Source organism: Chaetura pelagica, unplaced genomic scaffold (assembly GCF_000747805.2).
Source record: "Chaetura pelagica isolate M959 unplaced genomic scaffold, ChaPel_1.0 scaffold829, whole genome shotgun sequence".
NCBI lineage: Eukaryota > Metazoa > Chordata > Aves > Apodiformes > Apodidae > Chaetura > Chaetura pelagica.
This window is the reverse complement of record NW_009954535.1, coordinates 1,151,870-1,165,246: the sequence shown is the minus strand read 5'-3', so window position 1 is coordinate 1,165,246 and position 13,377 is coordinate 1,151,870.

Below are 13,377 nucleotides of genomic sequence, written 5' to 3'. Positions count from 1 at the left end.
TATCATGGCTGATACTGTAATGTGCTGTATTTGCTTGCACATCTTTTAGCACCAGTAGTAACTGGATCACACATCACAACCAGGAGAGCAAATCAAATATGGCCACAAGACTTGAGAGATGATTCCTAAACAGTAGCCCTGCCCTTTCACCAGGCTTTGCTGTCATTAACACTAGAACTCTGGAGTTCATTTATCAATATACACTCAGTGCATAAAATTTTTTGCTACCAGGTGGTCCTTAACACAGCCATCAGCCATATAGCGAACTATTTCATGGTCTCGTTCCTCCACTGGGCACACCAAGACCTCAAAAATTATATACAAATGCAGCACACATTTTTAATAGCTGAATGTTAATTAAAAAACCCCAAGAAACCCCAAACAACAAACCAATTAAAAACTACAGTTAAAGACAAAGTCAGAATAGAGAAACCCCTTTTAATATGAGCAATATTTAATGAAGGAAAAGAAAATAACATTTAATGCCGATCACATTTCAATTAATTCTTGGTCTTTTTTTAAGGAAATGTATTTGAACGACACAACTGAGACTACAGACAGCACTTTGCTGTGGCTGCTGCTCCTTTTATGTGGTCCTTGTAACTCACATGTGGTGCCACTTTAATGATCTGCAACTTGGTTTGGAGGGTGGAGAAAGACTAACTTCTTGAATTAGGAGTTTTATATTCCTTTGAACTATAATTACAGCTAAAAGTGTCCACGTCACCAGTGCACCAAAACATGAAAGTTAATGCTACAGGGTTACACACATGTTCTCTCCAGAGCAGTTTTCTGTCACCAGACGCCTCCTCAGGGGGTCTGATCCTGCCCACAGGACTATCTGCAAGGGCCCGGAGGACAGAGCCCCAGGATTTCCACCAGCTCCCTCTAGTGATCATCAGGCTATGACCAAACAGGCTCTGCTGCGCCTACTCATGGCCCGCTGGCTCTCAAGCCTTCTACAACAGCTCATGAAATACCATCTTCAAGCGACAGGTGCCCCAGGCCTTCTGCAGAGTAAGAACAGATCTCAGCTCAGCTGCTGGGGCTCAGGGCTCCAGGCACTCGGCAGCACGAGGAATGCTCGTACCTCGAGTCAAACCCTGAAGGCTTCAGCAGGGCTGGATTTGGTTCAGGTGCTAGTTCCAAGAGAGCTCTCCCAGGAAGAAGCACTACTATATGGTAAGTTATATAGTAAGTTAAAAACAGAAGTAAACCAAGTTTCTTCTTTTCAGATCTTCTCAGCAGACAAGCAGTACTGCTTTTCACTCTCCACAAGCACAAAGGAAACAACAACAAAAAAAACAAACAAACTGGAAGCTTCCTCTAGAGGTGAGCACAAAAAAACCCCAAACACCCACTCAGCCCTTCCCAGGTATCTGAGCTGAGTGTGGTCACACTCTGCTCCAAAATGGCAGGCACTATCTGTGAGTAAACTGCAGCCACAAGAGCATTTTCCTGTCAGACAAAACATCTTGGGGTTTTTCTTGTACTACTTGGCACTGACTCGTAAGATTTTGTTTGATTACATTCTGCCCTAAGCTGAAGCCACAGGACCTACTAACTGAGTGCTGCTGAAGGACATAAAAAAGGCTGAAGGAAAATTAAAATGTGTCCTGTAGAACCATGGCAAAGTCATTACACAGTCCTCCCTATGCAGGCTTTGTAAGTGGGTTGTTGATTAATCCAGCCTATCTTTAACATGCAATGAATATAAAATGATACCATGGCAGGAAGGAGTTTCTACTCCACCTCACAGCAAATTTATTTTATTTCAGATTATGTGCTAAGCAAGCAAAGTACTCCTTTACCAACAGGCCTGAGAACAGCAGGCAGGTATGATAGTACAGCACCACAACTTCTCTGCCAAGTACAGGAACTGCTGGATACCTGGTCCTCACAGTCACATCTGCTGCTGTGTCTGTGTACTGGAAACTCTTGGCCTAACTGTTTACTTTTCAAGCATTAAATTAAGAATACCCCTCTCTTGGAAGAGTTCAAGCAAAGCCAGGCTTTAGCTACGGCTTGTTGAGGATTTCATCCCAAACTCCAACATATTTAGTAGCACCTTTAAAAAGAATAAGTGGAGTTCTTTGATGAGGCAGAGTGCACATAATGCAACAAATCTCAGAAAACATTTTCTGACGCTTCATAGGAAGACTGCTGTTTTGCACATAGGCTGCCTTTGTGCAAATTATTTTAAATTTAACTTCAGATGGCATTATGTTTCCTTGTAGAAATTAAACACAGACACCTTGAGGCTAGTGAAGTCAAGGGCTTGTCAATGACTGGACAGAGAGGCTGAAGAGGCAGAAACTCACTTGCCCATCCTATACTGTCCTATTCTTCAGCCTCTATATTCTAATGAATCACAGAATGGTTTGGGTTGGAAGGGACCTTAAAGATCACCTACTTCCAACCCCGCTGCATGGGCAGGGACACCTCCCACTAGATCAGGCTGCTCAAGGCCCCAAAACCACATCTGAAACACATCTGATGAAAACACGTCTCCAGACTCTACAGGAAAGATATGTGCTTAAGTAGGACACAACAAGAGCTGTAGAAGGAAAAGGGTGTTCCTGTAGCCCTTAAAAGCATCCCAAAGGGAAGGAAACAGGAAGACAACTACTGCAGTGAATCAAACAGCTGTACAAAAAGCAGACTAAGCTTACTCCAGCTCTTCACCCTATCTGCTTTGGCTACATATTTTTTAAACTGTTTAACTGGGTTAGCTCTCATCTTCCATCAGCAGGGACTGCCACCAGGCATACGAAACTAAAAGAGATGTGAGACAGCTAAGGAGAGCACAATAACCGTGACAGAAGTGGTTACAGACTCCACCTGGTAGTCTAAGTGAGGAAGGAATACAGTTCCTCAAAGAGCTTCAGCTCATGCTCCTCTCATTCCTCTCACTTTCTATTTATCACTAGCACATTACACAGCAGTAACCAAACAGAATAAAAACATGCACAATTACTGGAAAGGACTTTCCTCCTCAAATTTTCCTTTGGGAGAACACAGCTTATAGAGCTCTGGGTGTGCAATTTTCTTTCATAAGTATTTTGCTGTCTATGCCAAACCTACATTGATTAAATTTCTGCTGTATTTGATATTTAAATGCAGTAATTCCTGTTGCATTTCAGATTTTTTTAAAAAAACAAACCCTACTAATAATTATATTTGATTAAAAGTGAGCCATACAATCTGCTTTACTTTTAAGACCACCCATTTAACTGTGTAAAAGGGGGGCAAACAGGGAAAGAAAAGGGGAAGACATAAATATAGACAGAAACCTTCCAAAGAGCTTCTCACAGAAACTGAATTACAAGATTTTTCCCATTGTGAAAAATAAGTAACAGTAAAATCCTGTTCCCATGTGGGTGCTTAAATGGTGCAAAGATTCTAAAGCAGCAATCCAAGAAACAGAATACACTTCTACTTTTGTCCCAAAATAAAATGAAGATCTAGACTTAACAAGAGTATCTTGCAAAGAACTTACAGAACTTCCTTAACTTTTGTGCATTATGTTTACAAAGAGCAAAAGGAAAAGTTATCACCACTAGTTTCACACAAGAGTTGTATACACATGGGTGTCAGGGTGCAGTTTTCAGGCTGATACAACTTTTCACTACTCAAGGAGTCACTTTTAAGTATCCTAGAAGTCATGAAGACATTTCTGTCTTCCTTGCCTTCAAGAGAAAAGGCCCCACTACATCCCCAGCACCCCAAATGTAACTTCACCAGCACTGTATATGCACAGTGCTGCAGACCCAGGCTGACATGCTGAGGCTCCTGGAGACGTGTGACAACCCCTGGGCTGGGCCAACACACACGTCAGTCAGCCCTCTCCTGGAATCTCATCTGCTACGCAGAGTGAGAACATGGGCAGAAAAGGCTGGCACTCCACCCCTGTTCTGTTGCACAAGGAAGGCTTTGTGTAAAACAAAAATGAGTTCCTTCAGTCAGACAGAACAAGAACAGGAAATATGTATTGTAAAAAAATCTGAAAATTCACTATTCTATCCTGTAACCATAGTACAGTGTGGACTTTCTGATCATCTTCTCAAATAATCTTAACAAGAAGATGTTACATTAGGAAATGTTTTCTCACTTGCAGTGTAAATCCTCAGCCATGTGGAATCATTCCTGTGCCAAAGCCCATCCGGTTGCACCTGATGAAAGAGCAGGCATTGCCTTGAGGATCCACTCAGATCTGACTGCGAGACATTTTCAGAACTAGATTTCTTACTGCTCTGAAATGCAGAAAATAACCAGGTTTAGCACACATAAAAATTCTAGCTTAGTTACAAATAAACACTATATACCTAGAAGACATAACTAATCCTGTCTTGTGAACTATCCTACTGAAACCAGAGGATATCTCTGTGCAGGGAAATGACAAAAACACAATCCTAATTCTTACTTGCTTTATTAAACCAACAGGCTGCATTAGTCTGGACTCCTCACACTACTACGGAGCTGGAGAAAGTAACTCCAAATTGGTAGTATAAACCATAATCTGAAACAAACATGACACACCAAGCTCCAGAGGCAGACTTGGAAATGACAGATGCTATCATACTAAAGACAAAGTACTGGATGGAGCCAAAGTCCTCTGACAGCCACGTAACGCTTGTGGCAATAAGGCATTTCACCTTTATAACTAATATTTGGTTAAGTTCAAACACAATCCTGCCAACAAATTGAAGTAAACACAACTATCTAAAGTACACAAAAGCAGACCAACACAGCCTGGTACTTACACACATGGGAATGTCTACCAGAGCAATCCCTGTGCTCACAGGACTTTCTTCACCTCCCTCAGCAAGGCTGGCAATGGACACATGAAGGGACTCCTGCCTACAGGGTCTTGCTACACACAGACCTAACAGGATGTGACCAGACTGCAACCCCCACCAGCCTCCGCTACTCCGTTCCTGCCCTTCAGACACACCAGCGGAACGGCACCGTTACCGGGGAGGGCCGGGCGGGGAGTGCCTGGACCGCTCTGCTGCAACCGCACCTCCCACCTCCCCCGCCGGGACCGCCTCGGGGGGCAGCGGCGCGGGGGGTCCGGTGTCCGCGCTGGCCGCGGGCGGGTCCCGCCGAGCTGCGGGAGGAACCAGCAGGGACGGATGCAGCCGCCCCGCAGGCACCGGGAGACCGGGACTCGGTAACTCGGGCTCTGCCGCAGCACCCGAAGGGTTCTGTGATCACCCAGCCGAGACTTACAAGCTTTCTCTCATTTTTTTTCCTGGTCCCTGCCGACCCAAGTGAAACTTTTTAGTGTTATTCTTAGAGAAGAGGAAAATACCCTGTAGCCATTATGGAGAAATTTTTTTTGCAAATGAAAATCTTAAAGCATTTTGTTTAAAACATGAGTGCACCTGTTCAATTTCTGTATTTTTAGTTTATTTTAAATCTGCAGACTAATAGTTTCTAATAAGCCTTTACTGCAATTTATCAGTTTTTTGCCCTTTTCCTACTGCCTTTCATGTTTTTAGCACGGTGGTATACATGGGCTAATGCTACAAAATCTGACTTTTTGAGCCAAATTAAGAGACAGGCATCCTGCAAATGAAATCATTCTGAGGGAAGCCTTATGACCAAATCTACAGAAGCAGATTAAAATCACCAGCAACAGAGCTCCTCCTCATACTACAGACTCCACTTGCATGCCTAATCCGTAAGTGCAAGGGAGGTGAAAATCCTTTTTTAAGTTACTGAAGCTATACAGGCTTTTTTTTCTAGGTACCCAAACTTTGTCGGAGTCAGCACAGGCTGAGAATGCATCTGTGATGCTGAGTTTCAGTCTGCACGTGCAGAGAGTCAGCTCTGTCGTGACCCACGTCTGAAAGCAGCAGCAGCAGCAACAGAAGCACAATTGCATTAGATTGACCACACATTTTAAAATGTCCACTGTTACTGTATAATAAAGAGCTCTGCATAGAGACTTATTCACAGAACTTAAGGTATTAATTTAATCATACTTCTCACAACACTGTGCAGTAGTTAGTTAGCCTTGAGGAATTCTGAAATGGCATCAAGTTATTTATAAAAAGTGGCTAAAATTGCAGCTTGCAAAACATATTTTCAGCATGAAAACACTTTGATGCTAAGAACCTCTCTCCAATAAAATCACATTTTATTTTGTAGCACAAAACTATTCATTGCACAGCTGACTTGAAGTCATGCCTTCTGAGCAGGCTTCAATGAATGTTCTCCCTGAACTGTAAACGACTGAAAAATTTTCCAGATTAATTCTTCTGTGTCTGAGTCATATTTTCAGTTGGCAAGACTTGAAAAACAAACATATGCCTCTTAAACCTCTTACTGGATATAAAAGCCATACCTTATCATTAGAATTCTCCAAAATGTTGAGGGACGGCTAAAGCTGTGATTCTTCTCCACTTGGATGTATTTCCCAAACATTCACACAATTTTTTTTCTCCCATGCTTTAAACAACAACAACAGCATTATTAGAAATTTATATTAAAACCACCACAGAGTGAAGGTATTTCTTCATAACACAGAAACTCCAAACAGCAAGGTAGTGGCCTTCCACACTTCTCCAAATCAATCTTTTAGGGTAAGAGATAAGCATTATAAATAAGCACAGTGCTCTGCAGCAGTAACCCAATCCACCAGCCAGTCCAGTCTAAGTGCTGGTTCTGTCCCAGCTGCTAGTTGGGGAGAAATCTTGAGCCCTCACAGGGAATAGATTCCAGCTGCAGATTAGTTAAAAATAGACATTTTTCATAATGCACTTGAAATTTACTTAATACTTGGTACATTCAGGGTCAGACTGCGGTCTTTGGTTTTGCCTAGTATTCCCAAAAGCCAAAAATGCTCAGAACCTTCCTGCAGCAGCAATGTGCCAGTCAAAATGGTTTGTGAGAATAACATATTATTGAAAAGCCCTCTTTTGCCTTCAGCAAAGAGCACAGGTAAAAAGATATCCAGTGTTTTAGATACCACACAAACCTGTTGAGCATTAAAGCAAATAATTCCTTTACCACTGAACTAACCCAAACTTTCTTGCGAAGTCCACAAAAATCTTCTAAAGTTTTATGTCTGCTTTTAAAGCTGCTATGTACCTGGATGTTTTGGTTTCAGTATTACTCAGGACATGAATTTTCATGCTTTGAAAATAGTAAATTCACTAGCCCAACAGGTAGTCCATTAGTCCTAAGAGTCTGTTGCTCAACTTGGACACAACTCCCATTGATGTAATTAAAAAGTGTCTCAGGCATGGGCGTGCACGTAGCTAGTCATTTCACAACAGTCTCTGTGAGCCATGCTGTGGATTCCTGCTTCTTTCTAAAAATATTTATCAATAGGTGTGCCACTGAATGAATGACTAATAACCTTTTCCTTTAAGCTCTGGATTAGAAGGAATGCTTGCTCTTGGAGTAAGAAGCATGACAGTACAGGATAACAGGGTGTGCAGAGCATTCAGACCTACCTGCTGAGAGCAGTAACTTCTATGGCAAGAACATGAACTTTCCTGTCTTCCACACATTTTGCAGGCTTCATTATATAGCTTCAGTATAAAACAGAACTATGAAGTTTTTGGAAGTATTAGGATTATTGGTAAGTATAATTAGGCAGAGCTCAAATACCTAATTGGCAAAAATTAAGAATGCTACTTTGCATAATGCTTGCAAAGTATACCTGTACATCTGAGCATATCTATGCCTTTTGAGTAGAAGCACTCCAACTAAAAAATAACTTGGGAGCAAACCCTTTGTATCATATGCCCTAGAACATGATGTAGAAGTAAACATTACTGTCTTATCTTTTGTTTTTTTCCATTCCTGTCATTACATTATAATGATTGCTGTGTGTGTGACATAAATGCATGTTGTCAGGGATAAATACAGAGAATAAAGATCAGTTTTTAAAAAGTCTTTGTCTTAAATCTCCCATGTTTTTACTTTTCAAAGACAAGCAATAGTTCTGAAAACACCCGTCTCCTCATCATTACAGGTATTACCAAAATGTATGACCACCAAGGAAATACCACTTCTACAGTCCATCAGCAGTATTAAAAAGATACTGTTTCAAGTAGAACAGAGAAAATAACCACCAAGTACAGACCATCAATGCTGGCAGCAGATTCATCATAATCTGAATCTAGAAACCAAGCCCTGGTGCATTTCTAGTGTCTGCTGTGCCCATGAGCCCCCAGCTCTACCTGCAAGCAGAACTGTGGTTCTGAGTATGCAAGTCCTGCAACCAGAGCTCTGGAATTCTGGAGAAACAGCAATGGTATCCCATGTACATGCACACAGAACAAGGCTTAGCACGTTTCAATGCTGTTGTCAAATTTATAGGATGAGCTCTACACTTAAAGAGATTTAAATCCAGTAAATCCAGCAGAATCCAAAGATGAAGTTGGGTATGACAACCTCATTGTATTAAGATGACACTCACTGTGACAGGTCAGGTAGCTTCAAGTTATTATAGATAATTATATTGCAAGAGTATACAATACTTTTACTCAAAAAGGCAAGGGTGTGACAGCAGCTGAAGCACCTGCATGAGGTCATACAGTAATGACAGCCAGAGGAGCTAAGGAGAATCCCATGTCAAGTCATTGAAGCACAAGTTCGTGTGGTGTTATGACACATACCGATGATGATTTAAAAGAACCTACTTTGCCACAATCAAGCTATAAGGTTTACTGACATTTCAAAATATATTCACTATTAAAATAAATCTTTTAATCCCCCACAAAGAAGAGTAAGATACATAGTTAAATTCAAAACCAGTTATTCCTAGCTGCTCTAAATGATGTAAGCATTAGCTACCAACGAGTTAAGAAACACACAACAGTAAAATCAATTCACACACATCATACTTGAAACTATTAAAAGAAACTTAGTACCACACCTGTAAGTGCATTTTTGGTTCCTAAAAATCACCCCAGACTGCTAGTAGTCCAAAAGGGAAAACAGAAACAGAGAGATACTTCAAAAAGATTTTTTTTTTAAAAAAGGACATCTCTACATTAGCCAAACCAAGGCAGAAAACCCCATCACTGTTAAGTTTTTGCCAGTTTTCAAAGCAGTATCCTGCTGCTAACCCACATCTCACACAGACTGTGTTAAACCCAATGCTGATACATATTTTAACCATGAGCAAACCTAACTGTGGAACCCAAGTTGAGGTGTGACCCACCTGATCCATGGCTTGAGGCTGTCCCTTCCCAGGGCAGGGAACATCAGACAGCACTTCAGGGAGAACCACTTTAGGGTAGCCAGGCACCAACCATGCTGTACAGCCCTGCCTTTCCTTTGGCAAGAACCAATGGAAAAGCCTGCCTTGGCCTTCTTTCCTCCATGATTGCCTACCAGCTGAGTGGGGAGGAGGGCCAGCTCATGGATTGCTGCCCCATGCCCACTGTGCAGCACACAAGGAAAATCAAGGGCAGCAGAGGGGCAGAGAGAGCGACTGGAGAACACCACGACCCTTATTTCCCCACCACCCCCACAAAGCCTGGATTTCACTCCCACCTTCTGAACAGCAGCGTGAACAACTTCCACTGAACACATCCAGGGATTTCTCTTGTGAGCAAGAACTGAGGGTGTCTCAGGAACTCCTGCAGTGCACAGGGCAAGAGCAAAACCCCCCAGCCACCTGGCTCTCATTGACACTCAGATGAAGATGAATTCCACCAAAGTCAGCAACATCATCCTGACAAAGCATCTCCTTAATTAGGCCAGGCTCAGACCTCCTGTGCAGAACAAGCTGCAGCAAACATTGCCTTATTTTATCTTAAACTCACAAAAACTGAGTGAATAGAATTGGAAAAATTTATCTTAATGAAAACAGCCATACATAAAACTTGAATGTTTCTGACTCCTGCCTCACATTGTTGCACAGAGAGGCCCAGTACCACAACAGTTAGCTTCACTGCCTCAAGGAGCAATTTAGCAGTTGACTTAAACTGATCTGACTGCAAACTGCTGCTGGAGATTCCGTCCCGGTCTCTACTTGCAGATAAATATTCCTGCTTTTTCCCTAGTACTGGTCCTGGCATTCTGGTCTTGCTTGGACCAGATCAGAGAACTAACATGGATGAAAACTAGCCCAGTGGCAGAAATTTAAAAGCAGTGGAAAACCAAGTACTTTCAGCCTGATGAGTCTGTTGATCCTTGGCAGAGTGGAATGAGCTGCCAAGGGGCCAGTGTCAGGCTCTTCCTCTCCATGGTGGTGGAAGCCTGGGAAGACACGGGGCAGCTCCCAGGTGCATCGCAGGCATGGGTAGGAGGCTGAGCCCTGCTGCCCAGGCCATGGCAACACCAGCCCCGGGGGTGGCACCTGCTGCCCTCCTGTTGAGGTGGGAAGACATAACAAAGCGAGGAGGGGCTTAGCTAACTGCCAGAGAGGGTAAGTCTATAAATTACTCTGGTGTTCCTTCAGATCCGTGTTTCTGCAGCACAGAGGTGCCTTCCTGAGTACTGCTCGTACCACCAGCTCTGGGGGGCAGGGCAGAGGGGCAGTGCCAGCTGATCCCAGGCAGGAGATGTAGGGAAACAGCTTAAAGGGCCTGCAAGAAAAAAGTGAGGTATGGACACTAAGGGCTGCAACAGTCCCCTGACCTCAGGCCAGCTTCAAAAGGGTCAGCATATTTTTCACAAAAAATACAGATAACTAACTAGAATTATTTGTTTTGGTTTATGATATCTTTTTTTGTTTTTCTTAATCACTACGAGCAAGACCAGAATTAGGGTCTTGGAAGCTTAATGTTTGTACTGTTAGGGTCCACTGCACCCTTTACACAAACGCATTAGAAACACTGAGCCTTTGAGGCCACAGGGCATGTCCTATCCCAGACACCTGGTATTAAGGCAGAAACATTATCTGTCAAAACAATATGGGAGTGCTTTGAAAGTAACAGGGTACAGCCTGGTACCATGCCATTAAACATTAACAAAAGCAGTAACTAATTTACTCAAGGTGAGTCAACTCTCACCACAGTTTTAACCACTTACAAAAAAAGTTTAACAAATCAAGTCTAAGCTCATAAATTATTTTAAGATGCTGCGTTACCACTTTGAGAGGAAAGGCATAAGTGAAAAAGATCAGAATTTTATTTACTATTTGGAAAAAACGTTTTATAACCAACCCAGAGCTTGTAGTTCTTCTAGTTCTGTGGAACAACCCAGTCTTTTGCATTCAAACTGGATTACTTCCATGCCTTCACAAAAATGAAATAAACCCCATAATCCATACAGGATACATCTCTGAAATAAATGGTGTCCTGGTAAACTTCCCTCTGGACCTCCTAATTGCATGGTAGCTGACTTCAAATTTAGAGTAGAAACAGAAGCAAGAGAGCTTTTTTTCTAGAATAGATTAACAGTTACCTAGCTCTAGTCATGCTAGTAAATACAATAAATTTTCACAGCAGAAAGAAAGAAAAAAGCAAAGCATTACATTTCCTACAGCTGAGATCCTGTATGTGCTCTCAGCATGGATGAACTAGCACTATCAATAGGCTCTCACTCTCAATTACCTATTTATTTTTGCTGACATTTGGTTCTCGGCAACCTGTAACATTACATTCCCTACACAACAAGGTTAAGTGCCTATATTTATCTGTTCATGATACGGAAATTTATTGTAGTTGCCCACTTATTACTACACAGAAAGGCCCATCTTCTACTCACTTCAGACTTACATTTACTGAAACGAAGTTATCCAGGAAGCAGAAAGAGTTGCCATGGAAATAAAACCAATTTAACAGAGGCTGCTGCAAAACATCCATTAATTAATCTATTTATGGTAAAACCATCTCTCCTCTCATTAAATGTAGTTAGTATCATTTCAATGACATAATAGGAAAAACACAGATGCTCTTCACTTCTTGTATATTCTGTGCTTTAGTGAGAAATTCATCAGCTCACAGTCTTGCACCATTTTTTATACTTCATCATAGTCTAAACTGAAGTGGTGAAAAGGAATTAATTATTTGTGTTGACTTTGAGCACAAAAGTGAAGGTCCATCTATAAAACTGAATATAACTTGTTCCTGAAAAAAACAATGAAGATTTGTCTTGCTTGTTTTGAAACAAAAAGATCTGATTTAAAATCTAAGTTTAAAATTTGTTTTCACTTCTGACATCCAGACTTGTCAAATGTTTTCAGAAAAATGTATTGCAAAAGTTTTTAATAACAATGTTGACAAAATTAAATGGTCCATGTCAAAATGTCAGGAAACAAAAGTAACTTTGAAGTACAATAGAAGACAAATCTGTGAAATAGTTAACATATCCTGTACTGCATAGTAACAATGACAAGAACTCTGCTATAAGGAGGATAGAGCATACCAAAGGGCAAGACTTTCGATGTAATGGATCACTCCAAGTTTACTGTGGAGGCTGTTACCAGCAGTATAATTCTACTCTCAGCCTGGCAAATTTGATAACAACAAATCAATAATTACCAGCCACAAGCAGTATGTAATGCAAAACAGTACATATGCCTTAGACCATCTGGATGTCTATTTGCAGAGAAAACAGTTTGTTGCTTTATCAAATGCAAATTTCATGATTGCAAGGTGATTTGTTGAAGGGTGAGAGGAATATGAAAAATGCACCACCCCTCATATGAATGCTCTGAAAACAGAAGCAGGGTAAACTTCTCAATCCTGCAACAGCAAAGGAAGACCTGAAGGGGCAAAGAGGTTGGGAGAAGGTGTGTGTGGGGTCCATCCTACCTCCAAGCCTCTAGCCAAGAAATCCAAGGTAAAGTAGCAATAGTCTGATAACAGCAATAGCATGTCATATCCTTGCCTCCATGGGCTTTTCTTTGAGCAGCATAAGGCTGCCAACAAGCAGCATGCAATTCACAAAACACCCACAATTTTACACATTTTCAACTTGTTCTTAAAAAGAATGCAAATTTTCACAGAATTGGTGAGAAATTAGACTTACTGCTGCATGATGTGTCTCATTTTTTTATTTGGCAACTGAGAAATTGATGAGAACAACTACAACAGTGGAAAGGCAAATTGATCAGATTCTGCTCTTGTCTAGAGCAGTGACTGGGGAATAGAGCCACTCCAAGAACAGTCACTAACATGGAGCTACAAGTTGCCCATAAGGAGGAGCACTCCAAGAGACTATGGAACCTGATGCTGACTGCAAGGTCAAACAACCAGCAATTTGGGTTGGCCAAATAATGCACTGTCTTAATTGTAGAGGAAGAAAACATTTGGCAAGACAACTATTCTGCAGAAGTCAGTGTGATAATGCAGGACATGTAATTAGATCCTTAATGTACAACTAAAAATTAAACCTTTAATTTGCTCTATAAAAACAAAGAAGAACTCAAAATTGTGAGTTCTAGGCATCCCAAAGCTAGAA